Source organism: Triticum aestivum, chromosome 4A (genome assembly GCF_018294505.1).
Source record: "Triticum aestivum cultivar Chinese Spring chromosome 4A, IWGSC CS RefSeq v2.1, whole genome shotgun sequence".
NCBI lineage: Eukaryota > Viridiplantae > Streptophyta > Magnoliopsida > Poales > Poaceae > Triticum > Triticum aestivum.
This window is the reverse complement of record NC_057803.1, coordinates 635,770,677-635,794,439: the sequence shown is the minus strand read 5'-3', so window position 1 is coordinate 635,794,439 and position 23,763 is coordinate 635,770,677. Positions and strand designations below refer to the sequence as shown.

General features: G+C 46.2%; 1 pseudogene; it reads left to right on the top strand.

The window, feature by feature from the left end:
- The first annotated feature begins 3,841 nt into the window (after window positions 1–3,841).
- Window positions 3,842–23,275, top strand: LOC123082799 (BTB/POZ domain-containing protein POB1-like; annotated as a pseudogene).
- Window positions 23,276–23,763: the final 488 nt, after the last annotated feature.

Here is a 23,763-nt window from a genome sequence, read left to right as displayed (position 1 = left end):
GCCCAGAGATACCTCTCCGACAATCGGAGTGACAAATCCTAATCTCGAAATACGCCAACCCAACAAGTACCTTCGGAGACACCTGTAGAGCACCTTTATAATCACCCAGTTACGTTGTGACGTTTGGTGGCACACAAAGTGTTCCTTCGGTAAACGGGAGTTGCATAATCTCATAGTCATAGGAACATGTATAAGTCATGAAGAAAGCAATAGCAACAAACTAAATGATCAAGTGCTATGCTAACGGAATGGGTCAAGTCAATCACATCATTCTCCTAATGATGTGATCCCGTTAATCAAACGACAACTCATGTCTATGGTTAGGAAACATAACCATCTTTGATCAACGAGCTAGTCAAGTAGAGGCATACTAGTGACACTCTGTTTGTCTATGTATTCACACATGTATTATGTTTCCGGTTAATACAATTCTAGCATGAATAATAAACATTTATCATGATATAAGGAAATAAATAATAACTTTATTATTGCCTCTAGGGCATATTTCCTTCAAAATGAGGAAAGTACGTAAGGAGTATGAAAACGAGAAGTCTAACTCTCTGTTTCGGGGACCGACAAAGAAAGAAAAAGACCTTGCCCGCTAGCTATCGGAGCTCCTTCATAAGGAAGAAATCATGGCGCGGCAGAGGTCTAGGGCAGACTGGCTGAAAGCAGGCAATCACAATACAGGCTTTTTTCAAGCTCGCGCGGCAGCACGCAAGAGTATTAATCGAATTCGAAGCCTCCAAACGGCGGATGGAGGAATCTGCGAGACGAAAGAACAAATTCATGCCGAAGTGCAGCAGGTTTATACTGGGCTATATACGGCGCAAGAGGATACAGATGTGGAGGCAGTGCTTCACCATGTGCCACATAAAATAACAGATCCAATGAATGAATGACTCATGAGGCCGTTCAGAGAAGAAGAAGTGAAGGCTGCGCTCTTTGCCATGGGGCCGACGAAGGCGCCCGGAAGTGATGGTTTCCATGCAGGGTTCTACTAGCGCCATTGGGAGTTGATAGGACCGGATGTTACAACGGCGGTCCTAGGTTTCTTGAACGGAGGCCACATGCCTGCCACGGTGAACAGCACGGTGATTGTGCTTATACCAAAGGTAAAGAACCTGCAAAATATTACCCAATATAGTCTGATCTCACTGTGCAATGTTATATACAAAATCTGCTCTAAAGTGCTAGCTAATCATTTAAGGGAGATTCTTGATGAGATTATAGCAGAGGAGCAGAGTGCTTTTGTCCCGGGACGATTGATCATTGACAACGTCCTAGCGGCGTACGAGTGCATACACTCAATGCGAAGAAAGAGAGGAAAACAAGGTTGGTGTGCGGTCAAGATCGATATGATCAAGGCTTATGATCGCGTTGAATGGGAGTATCTGGAAGGGATTATGCGTCAACTTGGGTTTCATGATCGCTAGATAGCCCTTGTTCTGGCGTGTGTGATGACAGTGAGCTTCCAGGTGAAAGTTAATGGGGAGCTGCTACCGGTGTTCTCACCGACGAGAGGTTTCCGCCAAGGGGACCCGATCTCACCATATTTATTTCTGCTATGTGGGGAGGGCCTCTCATGTTTGCTGCAAAACTATGATGGAGGATGGATAGATAGAGGAATAAGAGTTAGCAATAATGCCACGTGGATCTCCCACCTCTTATTTGCAGATGATTGTTTAATTTTTATGAAAGCTGACTCCAGAAGTGCAACTAGGCTAAATGAAATTCTGCATCAGTATAGCATTGGCTCTGGACAAAGTGCAAACAATAAGAAAAGTTCAGTCCTTTTTAGCCCTAATAGTGGCTCGTCAGTAAAGAGGGGAGTCAAGGCAGCCTTACAAATTCAAAGAGAAGCGATGTCAGAAAAATACCTTGGGCTCCCAACAGCTGCGGGAAGAATTACAAAGCAAAGTTTTGAACATATTAATGAAGGATCAAGGGCAAGAGTACAAGGGTGGTGCGAAAGGAAAATGTCATGTGCAGCGAGAGAAGTTCTTCTGAAGTCAGTGGTCCAAGCTTTACCGGCCTACTCTATGAGTTGTTTCAAACTCACAAAAGGTTTGTGAAAGAAAGTGACGACAAATATGTCCAAATATTGGTGGGCTGGATCTCTTGACAGAAGAGGAATGCATTGGCAATCGTGGGAGAAGATGTGCATTGCAAAGTCACAAGGAGGGATGGGATTCCGAGACTTGGAAACTTTCAATGATGCGATGTTGGCAAAGCAAGCATGGAGGATTCTTGAGAATCCAAATAGCTTGTGTGCACGAGTGCTCAAAGCACGCTATTTCCCTCATGAGGATTTCCTAATGGCGGGATGTCCCGCGAGTGCATCCAGGACATGGAAAGCAATCATTATAGGGAGAGAGATGTTGAAGAAGGGACTCATCTGGTGACTTGGTAATGGAGAGACCACCGAAGTGTGGCATGATCAATGGATAGATGGAACCATATCTATGAAACCGTTGGGAGCCCTCAAGCAAAACTCAGTCCAGTTAGTGTCGGATTTGATTGACCCAGTGTCAAATCAGTGGGATAAGGAGCTCGTTCAAAGTATTTTCTATGCCCCAGATGCGGCAGCTATTCTTGCCATGGTAAGACCACGTGTGGCAGGCGCGGATGTGTGGGCATGGTCACGGGAAAAGTCTGGTATCTTTACGGTTCACTCGGCATACAGACACGAGATGCAATCTAAGCTACAGGGGGCTGAGATAGTGGGTTCATCTTCGGGTGAATCGACAATGTGGAAGGCATTATGGAAGATCAATGTGCTTCCAAAGATCCGGGTGTTTTGGTGGCGCGTGCTAAAGGAGTTCTTGCCTTCCTATGGGGAGCTTAAGAGGAGACACATTAAGCAGCTACCGCATTGCCCGATGTGTGGACATGACAATGAAACACTGTTTCACTCGCTTATGGAGTGTGACCACGCAAAACGTTTTTAGGAAGCAGCAGAACGCTTCTTTGGTATTGATATACCACGGTTACACCCATCGTCATGGTCTCGAGATCTGTTAGATCCTCGTTTGTTCAAGAAGGAGGTTGTGGCTATTATGATCACTGTGATGTGGGCGGTGTGGCACTCGAGAAACAATTATACTCATGGTGAGGTAGTATACCAGCCGGTCAAATCAATGGTGATTATAGAAGAGATTATCAGGGCTCTGGAGATCCCTGAGAGGAGGAGGGCCCAAGTTACTACTCCCCGGAGGTGGCTACACCTGAGGATGGGTGGATAAAGGTCAACACCGATGGAGCTACGGACGCGGGTCTAGTATGTGGAGGGGCGGGCTTCCTTGCCCGAGATCATCATGGAGCCCTCGTTAGAGCAGGAGGATCACGATATGATGGAGTTACTGGTCCTTTATCCATTAAACTACTTGCATGCAGAGACACGATCCTAATGGCACGAGACATGGGCTTGCAGCAGGTGGTGGTGGAGACGGATTGTCAGGAGATCCAGCGACTCTGGGAGACACCTCAGAAGTCGACGTGTTTTCACCTCATCATGGAGATGAAGGAGATGTCTACTATTTTCCAGGGATTTAGACTACGGTTTGCGTGTCGCCAGACCAACATGGCGGCACACCGTCTAGGTAGGCATTCGTTAAAACTTTCTGTTGTTATGCACTTTTTTGATACTATCCTTGGGTGGCTGATTGATTGTTTGCAGTCAGACATGCTAGCGCCTAATGAATAAAGAGCCGGAAGGCGTTTTAGCTTCAAAAAAAAGTACAAAGTAACCCCACCGCGGAGTCCCGAAAGAAGCCACCGCGGCCGCGAAGCTAGGGTTTACGGCCACCCCGTCCTCCCTCTCCCAGACGCGGCGGGGCACATGGTCGGCGCCCAAGGGTCGACGATGCCGGCAGCGGAGGCGGGGATGGACATTGAGCTCTCACGCGGGAGCTGGGCCCCAAACTTCGCGTTCGCGTTCGATTCAGAGCGCTTCTCCGACAAGGTGCTGCGGATAGAGATCGTCGCCAACAGTGAAGTTGCGGGAGGAGGATCCCTCACCGAACCGGCAAGCCAGCGCGCGGAGGAAGGTGCGTAAAGTGCAATGCCTTTTGGGCCGGGAGGTGAATGAATTCAATTCCTGTTTGTAATCGTACGTTTCTCTTGTAAAAATTTGCAATGGATTTGTGATGCTCCAATAAAAGAGGCGGATCTCCAAGTTTTGTGCTTGGCCTGATCGATGTGGTGTAAATGCAGTACTTTTCTGACACTGAAAACTTGGTTCACAGTATCGAGCTCAAATTTATTGAGGAAAAGTAGTTAGCAGATTATATGTTGTCCATACGTCAAATCTGTCAATTGTTATGTTGTCCATAATATGAGTCGGAGGGAGTATAAGACTTTGTCCTTTTTAAGTGTTGATAATATGTGCTACTATGCCCTTGCATATATTTGGAGAGGAGGGAGGGACTCCTAGATCTTTAGAATTCTACAGTCTCCACAACCATGTTCCATGTTAAACATTTAATCATTAAGGTTAACATTGGTCTGCCTTTTTCTTGTTCATCTCTGTTCTTTCTGCGTGTTGAAATGTTTAAGATATATCATTGGCCCTTGCTTGATGAGTGCTTACTTTTAAGTAGTACAAATACCTGATAGCTATCATTTTTAGACTGGATGACTTAGTTTCTGCTATTAAATCACATGGAATGCACTAACTAATTGGATACACTATAAAAATCTGGTGGGATGTTTTTTTACTTGACCATGGAATCATTTATGATTGCTGAGTGAGCTACCAGCATGGCCTCTATTGCTGGATGCAGCAGTGGGTGCACTCAGTTTTTGTGATTTTATTTCATATTTTTTGCCATATCGCTGATGAGTTATTTAATGAATCTGCACCCACGATAGAACATGTTCCAAGAATTTTTAACAGCAAAGAACTTGTTTAAGTGATTCTCCATGTATCTTCTACTTTCCATGTTTAACCTTTATTTCTTTTATCTTGGTATATTTTCTCTTCCTCAACCATGCTAGGTACACCCAAAGTGGTCGGACCCTTCTCCGGACCCTGCGCAAGCGGGAGCTACATGCACCGGGTTGCCCTTTTTTCAACCATGCTAGGTACACAAGTTTTACGAGTAAGGACAATGAATATAAGTTCAGTGATTCTTTCTGCAAGTAGTAGCTTCTTTCACAAGGTAATTCTTATAAACTTTTTAAATACATATATTCTATAATCAGTTCATGGTTTCTAATAAGCTTCATAATTCTTAGCTTTTCTCAAATGGTATGAAAGAATCTGAGCAGACACATGCAACGCTTGAGATCGCTGATTCAGGTAATGTGTGATAACTCAAATGTGACATTCTTCCTCTTATAATTGTTTCTAATTATTACTGTGACTAGGACAAATGCCCGTGCGTTGCAACGGGCGTAGAGACTCGCAAAATCATATCCATGTGCTATTATGCACATAGCAAAAGTGCCCGTGTGTTGCAACGATACAAAATAACTAACAATTAGTACCTCCCTTCTCCACCATTGTTTAAATGAGTAAATCTTCGCCGGTCGATTTTTTTAATTTTTTGTAGTAGTTCGGGTGTTGTTTTAAAATAATCACTTGAATAATTAGTATCACTTAATCTGTAATTATTTTAGAATTAGTAACACTCAAATAATTAGTATCACTTAATCTGTACTTATTTTAGAATTAGTAAAAAGTTTGGGTGTTGTTTTAAAATAATCAATCAAATAATTAGTATCACTTAATCGGTAATTATTTTAGAATTAGTAAAAAAATACCGGTATATGTAGGGCGTATGCACGCTGCATGCATGCTGTAGCCAATCCTTGCAGACCTTCCCATTATGTGGTCTTTGCATATACTTTTTGATGAATAAATCTTTGAGTTCAGTTAATTGGTCTTGCCACACCTTCCTATTATATGGTCTTACTTTCTAAGAAATCCATCCGAATATCCCCTCTATACCCGAACATCCCATCAAATGCAAATAAAGGGCAGCTAGCCCAGCTGGTTCCGTCTCCTCGTCAGTTAAGCGGGTCGTGAGATCGATCCCCACAAGTGTTAGAGTACGTAATGGGCCTAATGGACCCATTAGTCTTAGGGTTAATTAAAGATAAGAGTCACTTGCTTAGGGGTCAAGTAAGCCTTGCTTGGGAGTCAAGTAAACCTCTCTATATAAAGAGAGGAGATGTATCAATCTAATCAAGCAAGAATTAAGAAGGAAATCCCTTCCATCTTGTCCGTCCGTGGGCAAAAGGCTCCCGGACGGCCCTCTCGCGCCCTCCTTCTAGCAGCGCCATAACAATTTGGTATCAGGTAGCTCAGTTCCGATCATGTCTTCGTCGCCGCCCACCCCGTCGCTTCCGCTGCCGACCGTCACCACCTCGCTGCTGGCCATCTACACCGCGCCGCTGCTGTAGGATCGAAAGTATGTCTAGAGGGGGGGTGATTAGACTACTTGACCAAATAAAAACTTAACCTTTTCCCAATTTTAGTTCTTGGCAGATTTTAGCTAATTTAGGACAAGTCAAGCAATCATCACATGATTCAAGCAAGCATGCAAAGAGTATATAGGCAGCGGAAAGTAAAGCATGCAACTTGCAAGAATGTAAAGGGAAGGGTTTGGAGAATTCAAACGCAATTGGAGACATGGATGTTTTTCCCGTGGTTCGGATAGGTGGTGCTATCCTACATCCACCTTGATGGAGACTTCAACCCACGAAGGGTAACGGTTGTGAGAGTCCACACAGGGCTCCACCCAAGGGTAATGGTTGCGCGAGTCCACACAGGGCTCCACCCACGAAGGGTCCACGAAGAAGCAAACACCCACAAAGGGTCCACGAAGAAGCAACCTTGTCTATCCCACCATGGCCATCGCCCACACAGGACTTGCCTCACTAGTGGTAGATCTTCACGAAGTAGGCGATATCCTTGCCCTTACAAACTCCTTGGTTCAACTCCACAATCTTATCGGAGGCTCCCAAGTGACACCTAGCCAATCTAGGAGACACCACTCTCCAAGAAGTAACAAATGGTGTGTAGGTAATGAACTCCTTGCTCTTGTGCTTCAAATGATAGTCTCCCCAACACTCAACTCTCTCTCATAGGATTTGGATTTAGTGGAAAGAAGATTTGAGTGGAAAGCAACTTGGGAAGGCTAGAGACCAAGATTCATATGGTAGGAATGGAATATCTTGGTCTCAACACATGAGTAGGTGGTTCTTTCTCAGAACATATGAGTTGGAATGGTGTGTATGTTCTGATAGCTCTCTCTTCGAATGAGAAAGAGGTGGAGGGGTATATATAGCCTCCACACAAAATCCAACCGTTACACACTTTTCCAATCTCGGTGGGACCGAATCAATAAACTCGGTCGGACCGAAAATGTAAACCTAGTGACCGTTAAAGATTTTCGGTGGGACTGACATGCAACTTGGTAGGACCGATATGGTTAGGGTTTGGGCATAACGTAATCTCGGTGAGACCGATTACACAAACTCGGTGAGACCGAATTTGGTAATTAGCTAACCAGAGAGTTGGTCAGGCAAACTCGGTGGGACCGATTTGCTCTTTCGGTGAGACCGAGTGGAACTCGGTGAGACCGAAAAGTTACAAAGGGGAAACACTGAGTTTACATTGCAATCTCGGTGGGACCGATTCGCTCTTTCGGTGAGACCGAAAAGTTACGAAAGGGAAACAGAGAGTTTGCAATCCCATCTCGGTGAGACCGAGATCCTTATCGGTAGAACCGAATTGCTAGGGTTTGGTAGTGGCTAATGACAAGTGAAACTCGGTGGCGCCGGATAGGAAGAATCGGTAGGACCGAGTTTGGCTTAGGGTTTAGGTCATATGTGGATATGGGAAAGTAGTTGAGGGTTTTGGAGCATATCACTAAGCACATGAAGCAAGAGGCTCATTAAGCAACACCTCATCCCTCCTTGATAGTATTGGCTTTTCCTAAAGACTCAATGTGATCTTGGATCACTAAAATATAAAATGAAGAGTCTTGAGCTTTTGAGCTTGAGCCAATCCTTTGTCCTTAGCATTTTGAGGGTTCCACTTTCACATCCATGCCATGCCAATCATTGAGCTTTCCTGAAATAATCATCTTGGAATAGCATTAGCTCAATGAGCTACATGTTGTTATGAATTACCAAAATCACCTAGGGATAGTTGCACTTTCAATCTCCCCCTTTTTGGTAATTGATGAGAACATATAGATCAAAGCTTCGACAAATGATAATAAGCATGAAATATATCGTCGCTTTGAGAAGTATGTGATAAGTAAGAGCTCCCCCTAAACTTGTGCATATTTAAAATTTGCTTTGGACTGCAAATGCACAAGGAGTTAGAGTCATGGGTTACTCTTCCATGTCATATACATCTTGGTGGAGCGCTTAAAATGATAAGAATGAAATACATGCACTCATCACCAAGAAAAGTGAAAGATCACATAAGATAGATAAGATAATAACATTCATCAAGCATTAAGTGTAGCTTATGATCAAACACATGATCATCAATGTCTCACAAATAATGACGTAGTATCTCAAGCACTCAAAAGCAAACAAGTTTGAAAAACCACCAAATAAAGCAGGAGAGAAAAGCAACACTCTCTCTCTCGAAGTCTATGATCTATACATCTTCTCCCCCTTTGGCAACAAGTTACCAAAAAGTTCCTAAAAAATGCATAGTGCTAGATCGACACTCAGGCTTGATCTTCTGGTGGTGGTGGAGTCCGGATCACTCCAAGGACGAAGGCTTCGGTAGACGCTGAAGTAGACGCTGGAGTTGGAGCTGAAGTAGATGCTGGAGCTGGTGGAACTGAGGCTGTAGCTGGTGATGAAGTGGTGGCTCTGGTGTCAGCAGCTGGCACGGCAGATGACCTCGGGCCTCGTGGCACTCTGGCAAAGGCATGAGTGGTAGTCCTGCCTCTCCTCTCCTGCATGTCCTCCTGGAGCTGCTCCACTGCAGACTGAACTTCCGTTACTTTGACATCCAAGTCATAGAACTTCTGTTCCATGATTCTCTCTAGGCTCTGCTGATTCTGAGTGAGGGTGGCCAGACTTTGCTCAATCCTCAAGCGTGGATGCAATCAAGTAACCAAGCTGCTCTTGTTTGGTCTTCAAGAAGTATTCAGATGCCTCCTCTTGAGTTGGCATCTTGGCAGCTTTCTCCTTCCTTGCCCTCTCCTTCTTCGCGTATGCTTGGGCAGATGATGGCTCATTCTCAGTCATGACAACTTGATTGTCCTCGAAATCTGGACGGATGGGCAGGTGTTCCTTGTCCAATAAATATATGCCCGTGCCCATCTTGGAGTTAATGAGCTCCTGGATTTGAGGGGCATATCCGCAACTCCTCTTCTGATCTGCTGTAGTCCTTTTGATAGTTTCCACTATGAGGCTCATCACTTTGAACTTCTGAGGCACATCAAACACATGTAGCAAGTTGATGGCATGGCCTCTGATCATCTTGTGATCACCTGACTTGGGCAATAAGGTGTGCCTCAAGATCCAATTGATGGTTGGCAGTCCTGACAGAAGATAGTGCACTGAGCCAAATTTGAAAGTGTCAAGTGCCTCATTTGGAATTTCCTTATACATATTGGACATTGAGTTGTGGTCCATCTTCTTCTTGGCATATATGTCCATGTCATCATCATGCTCCTCTGGGGCATTAATCAACTTTGCCCATTCCTCAACAATGGATTGGTACCTCGTACCCTCAGACATCCATGTGATCCTCCCATCTGGATAAAAATGTGCCGTGGAGTAGAACTGCATTATAAGCTCCTCATTCCACTTTGTGAGCTTCTGCCCAACAAAGTCAGCTACTCCACAAGCTATGAAGCTGTCTTGCACTCTAGGATAGTGCTCTTCGTTTTCCTTGATATATTCCCAGTCGACCCATCTCATATCACATACAATGGGCTTCTTATCTAGCAGCACAATCTCATAGAAATCTTGCTGCTCCTTGGTGTGAAATATGTAGTCCACAGCAGTCCTTCTCCTTGAAGCATATGGGTCTGCTTCTCTCCACTTCCTCATCCCTGAATCTCTCCTGAGCTTCATATCCTCAGTCACAGGATGAGCATCGTTGTGGTCTGGGATCTTGGGCTTTAGCTTTCTCAGGACATTCTCTTCCTCTTCTTCAGCAACAGTCTCAGGCACTGGGGCCTTGTTCTTCTCAGCTGCAGGAATGCTCCTTGTATTCCTCTTTGGTTTTGGCTTGGAGGCAGCTTTGGGCTTAGATGCAGTAGCCCCTGACCTTATTGCATCACCCATCAGCTTGGGTGCCTTGGGTGTTGGTGCAGCTACCTCTTCTTCCTCTTCCTCTTCCATGATGGAAGCTTTTCCTAGCACTCTGGCTACGGTCTTCTTGACCCTTTCCTTCCTCTTCTTGCCTTCTGCAGCAACTGGCTCTTGGGGAGTGGGCTTCTCAGTTGAGGCTCTTGCCTTTGACATGGGCTGCCTGCCTGCTGGCCTTTTGATTTTCAGCCCTGGCTTTGTGCCTTGAGCTGGCTCAACTCTCTTAGAAGTGGCCTCTTTCTCTGCCACATAGTCCTCATCTTCGGAATCTGAAGTCCTCTTCTTCCTCTGTCTCGTGGCAGCCTTTGGCAAGTTGCTAGGGGTGCTCCTGCTGCCCTCATCTAAAGAACTTGAGGGACTAGTTCCCTCACTCATGTGCACCTGCTGCTCTGACATGTTTTGGCTATCACTTTGCTCAGACATGCTGCAAACTGACTGCTGACCCTGTGAACAGATTATAGATGAGGTAGAAAGGATGAGCATCACAAAATGCAAAGATTTTTGCAAAAGAATGATCCAAAAACTTAGTTTTAGTTTCCCACTGAAATCATCTTGGATCTACCGATTTTCAAACTCGATGATACCGAAGCAGTTTTGGAACCTATACTAGTGAACTCGGTAGGACCGAGTCACAGTTCGGTGGCACCGAGACTGCTAGGGTTTCACAGAGTTCCAAAATCGGTCACACCGATAAGTAATTCTCGGTCAGACCGAGTCTCACTTGTGCAATGGCATAAGCCAAATCGGTGGGACCGAGTTTTTCAACTCGGTGGGTCCGAGATGGTTTCGGCGGAGACCTAAACCTAGAATTTTCGAATCAAACCTAATCTATGAGCGTTTTGACTGGATAGGAGTGTTTCAATCGTGGCAAGAATCATGAAGATCACAATGTGCTAGGAATCAGATTGGAGAATAGCACAAAGATCAAGTCCATACCCTAGTTCGGCGGGGACTTGCTACGGCAGCAACGGCGGGGCAGAATTCCCGTTGACGGCGACAGAGACCAGCGACTGGAGGCGGCTGGCGGCGAGAAGATGATCCGGAGACCACGAGGGCAGAGCAGGCTATCGCGCGGGCGAAGGGGTTCGGAGAAATTTCCAAAATTTTGCCCGTGACTATATATAGCTCGACCCTGTCGGTGTGACCGAGTGGAATAACTCGGTGGCACCGAGATTCATAACTGCAAGCAGTTACTGAAACTCGTTGTGACCGAAAGGTTCAAATCGGTTGCACCGAGATCGAAAACCTAGATCAACTTAATGATCTCGGTAGGACCGAAAGTGGAGTATCGGTCAGACCGAGAATCATAAAGAGGTTTTGGAAGTTTAAGTCTATGACGAATCGGGGACTCCGAGCGCTCCTCACACAGAGTGGTTCGACTCTGACTTGATCAAATTTTGTGATGCAGCATGAATAGAGTTTGAGACGAGAAAAGCATAGATAGCTAGAGGAGGTTCTTAGGCATTCTTGTCCATCCACTTGGCAAAAAGAAATAAAGCCGAACAATCAAAACAACAAGTGGATGTCCTCGAATGAGTAAAATATGCAACCAGCATGCTCACACAATAAGATGGCAAATGAAATATGTGACAAGGCATGCACAACCAATTCTAGCATCTATCAAGCAATTTGCGATGACTAGGTCATCTATATATGAGTATATTGACTTAGGAGTCAAGTGAGAACACTTGATCATAGGTCATACTCATCGTTTAAGCTCAAGTGGGGTTACCACTTTTACATAAAGCATTGTTGTGTTCACATCTTTAGAGTTGCTTTAGCTCAAGTCTTAGAGTAAAGCTCCCCCTAGATGTGATATCCCCCTAAGAGGGATGAACTAACCTTGGGTTTTGTCGATGATGACTTCATGTAGATATTGAAGATGTGGATGCTCAATGTTGATGTAGATCTCTTGGAGCTATCCATTTGAGTGAATTGCACTTTCAATACCTACATGGGTTAGTCCCACAAGGAACAAACAAGGATATCCATAGACATAGAGTGATGCACACACAAGATGATGTCCATGAAAACTTTTAGGTTACCTTGTCCCTTGTCTTACCAACAAGAGGGTTTGTGACTCCTTGAACTAGTGCAAGATGTGGAAGTTGATTGCACTTGTTCTTGCCAAAATGATAAGAGTGAAGTATGTTGGCGGAGTCACCCTCAAGAACTCTCTAGTTCTTCTTCTTTTGGATCCACACCATCTTGATGGGAATTCTTGGAGTTGTAGTCGTACTTGATGAAGTGGAACTTGAAGTAGTCTTGGGAATCCACTTGACTAAGGTCTTAGGAGCTTCTTCAAATGCGTCAATTTCCTCTTGAAGCTTGTCCTTGCCTTTTTGCTTGTAGTCTTGTGGTGGAAGATCATCTTGAGCTTGTGTCCCCTTGAAAGAAGTATCATACTTCTCTTGTTGAGGAATAAACTTTGTCTTGGGGTATTGATCTTCTTCCCACTCAACTCCATTGGCATTGAACTTTCGTTCAAAACCAACACCTTGATTCTTCCGGTGCATTCCTTGCTTGCGCACAATTTCCTCGAATTGCTTACTCCCGACAAGGCTTTTGTACACTCCTTTCTCTATAATTCCCTTCAATAAACTATTTTCTTGCTCAAGTGTAACTTGGCTAAGAGAATCATTATTGGAATCAAGAGAACTACTAGAAGCAACAATATTGGATTTAATATGATCATTGTTACTGCTAGAGGAAGAATCTTTCTTATTACTAGACTTGACTTGAGGCATGTAAGTGGATAAGAGTAAACACTTGGCAATGTAAGAAGAACTTTTCTTGCGGAGATCATCATTGAATTCTTTTAAGAACTCATGCTCTTGCTCAAGATTGAGCTTCTCAAAGCGTAATTTCTCATGAGCTCTTAAAAGTTCTCGATGATCTTCGAAGATGATTTCATGAGCTAACTTAAGAGTGTTTAGTTCTTTAGTTAGGGCCTCAATCTTCTCCTTATCATTGTTATTCGTTTTATCTTGATTAGCATGTTTAATTGACATTTCATCATAGTATTCATCACTAGAGTTGTCAATAAGCAAATCATCACCTAACAAGTCATCTTCATCACTATTGAAATCAACATACTCGGGGTGTGTTACCTTAGGACCTTTGGCCATGAAGCATCTTCCAATTCCTTCATTTGGTGAGTCAAATATGTCGTAGGAGTTGGTTGACACAAGTGCTAGACCGGCAACACCTTCATCTTGAGTATCTTCGGAGTCGGAGTGATAACTTCTTTCGGAGTGGCTGTCGGAGTCAGAGTCGGATACCCATTCACCAACATGAGCTTGATGTCTTCGTCTTGTATAGCTCCTTGATGATTTTTCCTTCCTTTCCGAATCCTTGCTTCCCCGTGAGTATCTTCGTTCATAACGATCATCTCTACTCCTTCTCTCTCTTGGTGGTGATCCTTTGCTTCTTCTTTTTGGAGAATCTTCTCTTTTCTTGTAGGGAGCCGTACACTCATTGGAATAGTGTCCGGGTCTTCCACAATTGTAGCAGTTTCGCTCTCGACTAGAAGATCTTTTGTCATTGTAGGACCTTGACTTGAAGCTTCTATCTTTGCTTCTACTCTTGTAGAACTTGTTGAAGTTCTTCACCATTAAGCTCAATTCTTCATTGAAGTCTTGTTTCTCACTTGATGATGTAGGGGCTTCACATGAGGCTTTATAGGCACCACTTGATTTATTGTGAAGTTCCTCTTTATCCTTAAGTGACATCTCATGAGCAACAATTTTTCCAATCACCTCCGTTGGCTTGAGATCTTTGTAATTGGGCATCATTTGGATCAATGTGCACACGGTATCATATTTTCTATCCAAGGCTCTTAGAATCTTCTTGATGATGAATCTATCGGTCATCTCTTCACTTCCTAAGCCGGCAATCTCATTTGTGATGAGAGCAAGTCTAGAGTACATTTCGGCGACACCTTGACCATCCTTCATCTTGAACTTGTCAAGTTGGCTTTGAAGCACATCCAACTTGGATTCCTTGACGGAGTCGGTACTTTCGTGCATATCAATCGAAGTGTCCCAAATTTCCTTTGCATTCTCAAGACGGCTGATTTTGTTGAATTCTTCGGGGCACAATCCATTGAAGAGAATATCACAAGCTTGAGCATTGTATTGCAACATCTTCAACTCATCCGCGGTAGCTTCACGGTTTGGTTCTCTCCCATCAAAGAAGTCACCTTGCAAACCAACACACACAATAGCCCAAACGGCGGGGTTATGTCCAAGAATATGCATTTTCATTTTATGCTTCCAACTAGCAAAATTAGTACCATCAAAGTAAGGACCTCTACGGTGATAATTTCCCTCGCTAGACGCCATACTCTCCTAGGTTGTGAAACCAAGGCTATGACCACCAAAGCTATGGAGATCAAAGCAAATGAAGACCAAAGCTCTGATACCACTTGTAGGATCGAAAGTATGTCTAGAGGGGGGTGATTAGACTACTTGACCAAATAAAAACTTAACCTTTTCCCAATTTTAGTTCTTGGCAGATTTTAGCTAATTTAGGACAAGTCAAGCAATCATCACATGATTCAAGCAAGCATGCAAAGAGTATATAGGCAGCGGAAAGTAAAGCATGCAACTTGCAAGAATGTAAAGCGAAGGGTTTGGAGAATTCAAATGCAATTGGAGACACGGATGTTTTTCCCGTGGTTCGGATAGGTGGTGCTATCCTACATCCACGTTGATGGAGACTTCAACCCACAAAGGGTAACGGTTGCGAGAGTCCACACAGGGCTCTGCCCAAGGGTAATGGTTGCGTGAGTCCACACAGGGCTCCACCCACGAAGGGTCCACGAAGAAGCAACCACCCACAAAGGGTCCACGAAGAAGCAACCTTGTCTATCCCACCATGGCCATCGCCCACACAGGACTTGCCTCACTAGCGGTAGATCTTCATGAAGTAGGCGATCTCCTTGCCCTTACAAACTCCTTGGTTCAACTCCACAATCTTGTCGGAGGCTCCCAAGTGACACCTAGCCAATCTAGGACACACCACTCTCCAAGAAGTAACAAATGGTGTGTAGGTAATGAACTCCTTGCTCTTGTGCTTCAAATGATAGTCTCCCCAACACTCAACTTTCTCTCTCATAGGATTTGGATTTAGTGGAAAGAAGATTTGAGTGGAAAGCAACTTGGGAAGGCTAGAGATCAAGATTCATATGGTAGGAATGGAATATCTTGGTCTCAACACATGAGTAGGTGGTTCTCTCTCAAAACATATGAATTGGAATGGTGTGTGTGTTCTGATAGCTCTCTCTTCGAATGAGAAGGAGGTGGAGGGGTATATATAGCCTCCACACAAAATCCAACCGTTACACACTTTTCCAATCTCGGTGGGACCGAATCAATAAACTCGGTCGGACCGAAAATGTAAACCTAGTGACCGTTAGAGATTTTCGATGGGACTGACATGCAACTCGGTAGGACCGATATGGTTAGGGTTTGGGCATAACGTAATCTTGGTGAGACCGATTACACAAACTCGGTGAGACCGAATTTGGTAATTAGCTAACCAGAGAGTTGGTCAGGCAAACTCGGTGGGACCGATTTGCTCTTTCGGTGAGACCGAGAAGTTACAAAGGGGAAACACTGAGTTTACATTACAATCTCGGTGGGACCGATTCGCTCTTTCGGTGAGACCAAAAAGTTACAAAAGGGAAACAGAGAGTTTGCAATCCCATCTCGGTGAGACCGAGATCCTTATCGGTAGAACCGAATTGCTAGTGTTTGGCAGTGGCTAATGACAAGTGAAACTCGGTGGCGCCAGATAGGAAGAATCGGTAGGACCGAGTTTGGCTTAGGGTTTAGGTCATATGTGGATATGGGAAAGTAGTTGAGGGTTTTGGAGCATATCACTAAGCACATGAAGCAAGAGGCTCATTAAGCAACACCTCATCCCTCCTTGATAGTATTGGCTTTTCCTAAAGACTCAATGTGATCTTGGATCACTAAAATATAAAATGAAGAGTCTTGAGCTTTTGAGCTTGAGCCAATCCTTTGTCCTTAGCATTTTGAGGGTTCCACTTTCACATCCATGCCATGCCAATCATTGAGCTTTCCTGAAATAATCATCTTGGAATAGCATTAGCTCAATGAGCTATATGTTATTATGAATTACCAAAACCACCTAGGGATAGTTGCACTTTCATCTGCCCTCCCCGTCCACGTCGCTGGTCGCATCCTCCGGCGCCGCCACCGCCCAGATGCCGGCGCCCTCCACCGCACCTCCGTCCGCCGTCTACACCCCGGAGGAGATCACCGGGGTCCTCAACGACCTTGTCACAGCCATCCAGGGGATCCGGCTGTACCCGGCCAGCCCCTACGGGCCGCCGCCGCCCCTGCCGTTGACCGCCACTGCCGGGCCGCCGGCCCTGTCGTGGTACTCGCCGCATCCAGGGGCCTCCGCGGCATTCGCTGGGACGCTGCTGCCCCAGCTGTAGCTGTCGCCCGCCGCCGCCCCGTAGTGGCCGCAGTGGCCGGCGCCGGCTCCCGCCGCGCCTCCAGCGCCCATCGTCGCCCCCGCGCCGCCGTGGCTGCCGTGGCAGCCGCCGCACCAAGCAGCCTTCGCCGCGCTCGCCGGACCACTACAGCAGCCACTGCAGCTTCCATCCATCGCCACCACCGCCCAGCCCTGGCTGTAGTGCCAGCCGCCGCTCCTGGCGGCCTCGCCCGGTGCTCCGCTGCAGCAGCCGCTGCTGCTGCCCGATGCGCCACCGCCGCAGCCGCTGCAGCTGCAACAGCCACCGCCGGTCAGCTCCGGCCCCGCATCGACCGCGTCGGCGGGAGTCCCGCTCCACCAAGTCCAGTCCCCGCCGTCGTCATCACCGCTTCCGTCTTGGATCGCTACCCGCCACGTGTTGACGGCGGTGAGGCTGCAGGCTACTGCACGCGGCCTCCTAGCGCGTCGGCGTGTGCGGGAGATGCGTGGTCTGCAGCTGCCGCTCCTCCAAGTTACCCTTCGCTGCGCAAAGGACCTTGATCTCATCCGCTGCGCCGGGGATCTTGGGCATGCGGTTTCCCCCACGGGCAGCGGGCATGCTGTTTTCCCCGCGGGCAGCGACCTCAAAGTCTGCGACATCGGCGGTTGGGGGGCGCACCCCTCCTCGTCATTCTCCATCGCAAGCCCTCCACTCTTCCCTGTGCGGTGCAGACCAACAGCCGTCCGGCAGGAAGAAGCCATGGTGTCACCGACAGCAGTGCACCACGTAGCACCACTGCATTCCGTCACCGGCCGCCGCGAGAGCGCCTCTGCTGGTCACTCTTGCGACCACTTCCAGGTGGTCCTACACATGCACTTCTTTTGTCTAGATGGTGTCCATGGGATCCAGGTGGCTATACACGTGCACGTCCGACGTGCGGATGGTGTCCACTTTTTGTTAAGGGGTCCAAAATAAAGTGTCCTAGTCCATTTCAGGTTGAGAATAATAAAACAAGCCGAGATGTAAAAGGCTTGTTTCTAGGTGTTAGGTTTGTGTTGCGTCGCTTCATGGTTATAAGTTGGTTAGGCTGCAGCTTGGGGACAAGCTGCATGTCCAGGTGTGGTGTAGTGTTAGAGTACGTAATGGGACTAATGGGCCCGTTAGTCTTAGAGTTAATTAGAGATAAGAGTCGCTTGCTTAGGGGTCAAGTAAGCCTTGCTTGGGAGTCAAGTAAACCTCTCTATATAAAAAGAGGAGATGTATCAATCTAATCAAGCAAGAATTAAGAAGGAAATCCCTTCCATCTTGCCCGACCGTGGGCAAAAGGCTAGCCTGCTACTGCTCTCTCATCTTTCTCTTCACCCTTTTATCTTGAAGCCTCGCTCAAATTGTATGACAATGTAAGAACTTCACCAAACGCAAACAAAAAATCGAGTCACCGTTGCGAACTTGTGGTGTAACACCATAGCAATTTCATGTTTTTTGTATTAATGAAAAGGGAGAAAAAAACATGTTTGGAAGCCACTCAAAAGTGGCATTGAGGCGAGTTCCAATCTGCAAAATATGAAGGAATCAAATTAGAGAGAGAGAGATGAACACCGCCAACTGCATATTCCCTCCGTCCCAAAATTCTGGTCTTAGATTCATCTATATGCGAATGTATCTAATATTAAAACGTGACTTGATACATCCGTATTTAGACAAATTTAAGATAAGAATTTTAGGGAGAGAAGTGCATATTTCAATCCTGAACTCTTGCCCTAGTCTAATTTACAACCCTGAACTTTAATACCGTCTAAATTACAACCCCAAGTCTCAAAACCGGTCAGGATTCAACCCTCCCCTCCCTGTTGACCGGTTTTGACCTGGGGTGACCAGTTTTGACTAGTCAACGGGTCCAATCAGCATGCCACGTCAGAATTTTTTTTTCAAAATTTCAAGAAAAAGTAAATAAAAATCTATAAGATCAGGGAAAAATATAAAAAGGCAAAATTCCGAAAAACTATTCGCGAAAAAGCTAGGGAAAATAAAAAATATTTTTTTTTCTGGAATTTGAGTTTTTGGGTTTTTTCTGGAAATTCGTTTTTTTATTTTCCGTGTTTTTCGGAAATTGAATTTCTTATTTCTTTTCCTGGATTTTCTTCGATTTTACAGGTTGTTTCCTTGGAAATTTTGCATTTTTTACTGATGTGGCATGCTGACTGGACCTGTTGACTGGTCAAAACCGGTCAACCAGGTCAAAACCGGTCAACAGAGAGGGGAGGGTTGAATCCTAGCCAGTTTTGAGAGTTTGGGGTTGTAATTTAGATGATATTGAAGTTCGGAGTTGTAAATTAGACTAGGGCAAAAGTTGAGGATTGAAATATGCACTTCTCTCAATTTTAGGACGGAGGGAGTACAATTTAAGCGAGACAATCAATAACTCAAAGAACGAAATAAACTACTGATGCAAGTTTGAAGCCTGACCACTGAAAGAATTAGAACAGCCCGCAGGTTAGTCCACGCATAACATTCTATCCGATATCATCTATGCAAAGGAAGAAATACGTACAATATTAGTAGATTAGCCCAAGTAAATTCAATATATAATTTTAACATTATATTTTCATAATAGGGTCACACAAATGATAGTAGTATGTCGAGCTAGCAAGTTATGTCTCTGCATTCATTCAGATAGCCCACAAGATTGAGCAGAGCAATATTAATGTACTGTAGAACACACCAAACCTTTTTTTTTCTCTCTGTGGAACACACCGATCGTAACCAATTGATACAATATAAGATATGCAATGGTAAGTTAACCCAATCTCGCTAAATAATGCTCGGCCATCTAGCCAAGAACCACATGCACAGGCCATTGTTCATCTCTCTACTCAAAAACTATACATAAGTATTCGCAAGTGTATCGTTATATGTCAGGTTGTCGTTAAACTATGGTGTTGTCAGGTTTTCGCCCCATGACGTTCGTTTCGATGTCGGGCGAACGTAGTGGGTTTCCTGGCAGTGCCCGAACTTGCTGCATCTCTTTCCCTTTTCTCCTGTTTGTTTCTCGGAATAATGTATTTCCGTTCATTTGCAATAGAAAGGGATCATGCCCGGTTTGAAAAAAAAAGTGTATCGTTGTACAGGGTGCCAGGGCTTGCTGCCGACATGCATGGTGCCCACAGCGCGGAGTGCTGCTTCTGCGGCGTCTGTGGTGTACTGCCGGGCAGACGCTGCGGGGCCCTGCCTGCCGTGCGACGGCCACGTCCATGGCGCCAACATGCTCTCCTGCTGCCGAAGCCACGCACCCCGCTCTGGGACGCCTGCCGCACCATCGCCACTCATGACCCCTCCTTCCGCAGCGGCACCGCCCGGTTTCTCCGGTCGAATTGCGGCTATGAAGAGCAGCAGGATTGGAGGCTGTTGCAGGCGCCGTCGCTGCACCACCGTTTCACGGTGGAGGGCTACACCGGGTGCCTCTCTCGGCAGGAGAGCTCGCGGCGATCCTCGGTGTAGTCGGCTGACTCGGCTGTCGGCAACAAAACGGCTAGCAGGCCGGCCTCGAGTGCAACCGGCGCTGCTCGCCATTGAAGGCCGCGGGTGCGCGGACACGGCGCCGCCATCCTCGTCGGGAGAAAGAAGGAAGGGGCGCAGCGTGGACAACCACCGCCAAGCAGAACATAAGTGCCTCTACGTCCCCGCCAGGTTGTGCAGATGCACCACCCCAAAGTGGGTTCTCCGTAGTAGAGCACGTTGCCGGCGAGCTGCTCGGCCTGCAAGCATCAAGCCTATACACCACACATGCAGCAGCAGCATCACGCCAGCCGCGCAGACACGCAAAGCAGCACCAGGACGCGTCAGGCCAGAGACATGAACGTAACGCAGAGAGAAGAAGTAGACTACTGTCGTGCAGTTCACCTGGAGGCGGAGCAAGAGGAGCCCAGGCATATCCCCATTTGGCGAAGGCGTGTTCCGCGGGAGCGCTGGACTCCAGTGCGTGCTTCTGCTTGGACGCAAGCGGCGACCGCACGGACACACCGTTGCCGGTCCAACGATGGGGATCTTCGCCTGCGTGACTGCGTCAAGCGCATGGCCGCCGCCGGAGCTGAGCTTCCTAACACTAGTGAACGCCGTGCTTCCTCGATTCTTGCTGCTGATGCCGCTGCGTGGCCAAAGTCCCAACTCCGAAAATAACTTGACGCGGTGGCGACAGGCCGGATTGCGTTCACGGTGGTCCTCGAAGATGTTGGTAGCCTTGCGCAGCGCGAAGCTCTGGCAGGCGTTCTACACCTGCTCCTATCCCTGCACGGCGACGCACACCTCCAATGGGTCAACAGTCTGTCGCGCCGATCGCTGCCTCTGAATCGATTTCCACCAACATCAGCTAATTGGCGGCACCGGAGAAGGCCAGGATGGAGGGCCGGTCGGCCGGGCCGGGGCCTAGAGGTGATCTACAGCGAGGCGCGATGGCGAAGTGGGATGTTGGCGTCACCGGAATTTTGCAGACAGATGCAGCAACGTGTGGGTGGGCTAGAGGCGAGGAGAAAAATGGCAACGGAGAAAGCGAGCCATGCGGCGATGAGATTCTGGGGTAGCGGAGGAAGAGGCAGCGTTGCGGTGGGAGGAAGCGGGCCGCGACTCATCTCTTTTTATATGCATCTATGGCGGTGGTGGAGCCGTATGGATTTGACTCGACACTTCCAAACCCAAGCATGAAAAGATCAATATGTTCACGTAACAATCACTTAAAATATCAGCATACGCTAGAACTTACCATGAGCGGCGGCGATCTGTATATGCATGCAGGCAGCCGACTCAATCTAGGAAATCCACGCCCAACCAGCACATGCATGTGCCAGAGACAAAATTGGAAACCACCACCCCATGCCGCAGAACACAACACATTGACCAGAAAAAACAAATCTAGAAACAAATTACTGAATGCACCCCGAAGCGTACCCTGTCAAATCCCCCAGTAAATAAGGTGGCAGCACCCCATTGGTCCGGTTTTCACTGATAGAAAAAATTCAAAAAAACCTGGTAAACTAAACCTGGCCAGGTTTAGTATATGTATAATTATGATTTTGTCCATACAAATTGTAAAAGCGTATTAGGGAGAGATTTGTATTATTTTCTGTATTTTGAAACTAGAACATTGATTTCTTGTGATAATGGTTATTCTTATTTCACTTTTTCGCTTTTACTTACCAATGGATATTTTGTCTACACCGTACCTATAGCTTTCCTTAGTACCAAAAGTCAATAATCACATTTACATAATTTTTATTTGCATTCTACTTGGAACAGAGGAAAATGCCCTTATGGAGCTTTTGAGATTTATGTAACTGTGGAAAGTTAACAACAGCTGAGCCTGATATTCTTCTAGACATCTTGATGGTTGCCAACAAATTCGAGGTTCCTTCTTGTACAAGGGATTGCAGTCGGTTGCTCACAAGGTTGCCTATGACCACGGAATCTGCGCTGCTCTACCTAGAGCATCCATGCTCCATTTTAATTCCAGCTACTGTTCACCATTTGGTAGTTGCAGCCAAGGATTTTCTTGCTAAAAAGTACAGTGCTGTGCATAAGTGAGTGATCCCCTTTGGATGAAGCCAACTTTTCTTTCCTTTCCATAGAGAAGTGAAGTGTAGACATGGCTGTCACAGTTATCATGTTTGAAGTGTACTAAAGGCTTGGTTTGCATCATTTCAGGTTCCAAGATGAAGTGATGAACATGTCACTTGCTGGGATCGAAGCCATATTTTCAAGTACTGACCTACATGTAGTACATGAAGACTGCTTATACCGCCTGTTGCTCAAGTGGGTCCGTGCGCGGTACCCAGACCTGGAAGAAAGACGTAAGATCTTGAGTTCTCATTTAATTCCGCTGTTGCGCTTCAGCCATATGACCTATGGAATACTTTGGGAGATCTTAACATGCACTGATAATGACATAGACCATGAGAAAATAACTAAGCGTGTCACTGAGGTACTTCTTTGCAAAGCTTATCCAGCACACAGGCAGATGATCTTGCAGCATGTGGAACCTCTAGTCAGCAATTTGCAGAGCGAGCTTACAAGTGCAAGCATCTGAAAGTGGTTGCATTTGATCAACCCTGCCCACAGGTTATAGTTTACATGGATTTGAAGCGTGAGGAATGCTCCCAACTCTTCCCATCAGAACAGATATGCTCGCATCCATTCTATGTTGCAGGTCAGGGTTTCATTCTTTTTGTACGATGTAACATGGTCGAGCAGAGTGGTTCATGCAGATTTGGCATCTTCTTATGTACCAATTTGAAGCTGAAGGATTCAACGGGTGTGTCGGTAAATTATGAGTTTGCGGCAAGGACAAGACCATCTGGGCACTTTGTGAGCAAGTACAATGCTAGCCACACCTTTACTGATAGGTCTTCAAGTGGATCCAGGGATTTCTTTTCGGTTCCATGGGTGACGTTCTTGGCTGATGACAACCCCTTCTTCATCGATGGAGTGCTGCATCTCAGACTTGATTTGAAGGTGGTGGAGCAGACATAACTGCAAACTTGATATCTTACCCAAAGTTAGGTCTGGCTTGCTTGTGATCCTTGCATAATCCGGCACATCGAGATGATTTGTGAGGTCATGGCAAACTAGGAAGAAAGAGCACGTCTTGTCAGCAGATTGTTTATACTTTAGCCACCGCGAACCAAATGTGTGTTGTTGTCAGAGTCTTATATCTGGGAGCTGCAAGAGGATAGCAGTAGTAGGTCCTTCCGTCCCTGGCAGTGTTTCGGTACGTACGTCTGTTGTTCCTTTTGATGGAATGGGTGAGGTTTCGCGTGCCATGCACCGGGAGGTGCATGCCACTTTGCTTTTCTTGTACTATCAGTGGAATCTGTATCCTGGACCTGGAGTTGCTTTTGTTTCTTAGGTTCGCTGTTTACCTTTTTCCTGAATCGAAGGTTTGCTGTTTACTTGGTAGGCTATTATGTTTCAAACATGGGAGCCTTTTCTATGTCTTATGATGCTTTGTAAGTGCTCCTGTAAGCTGGAAA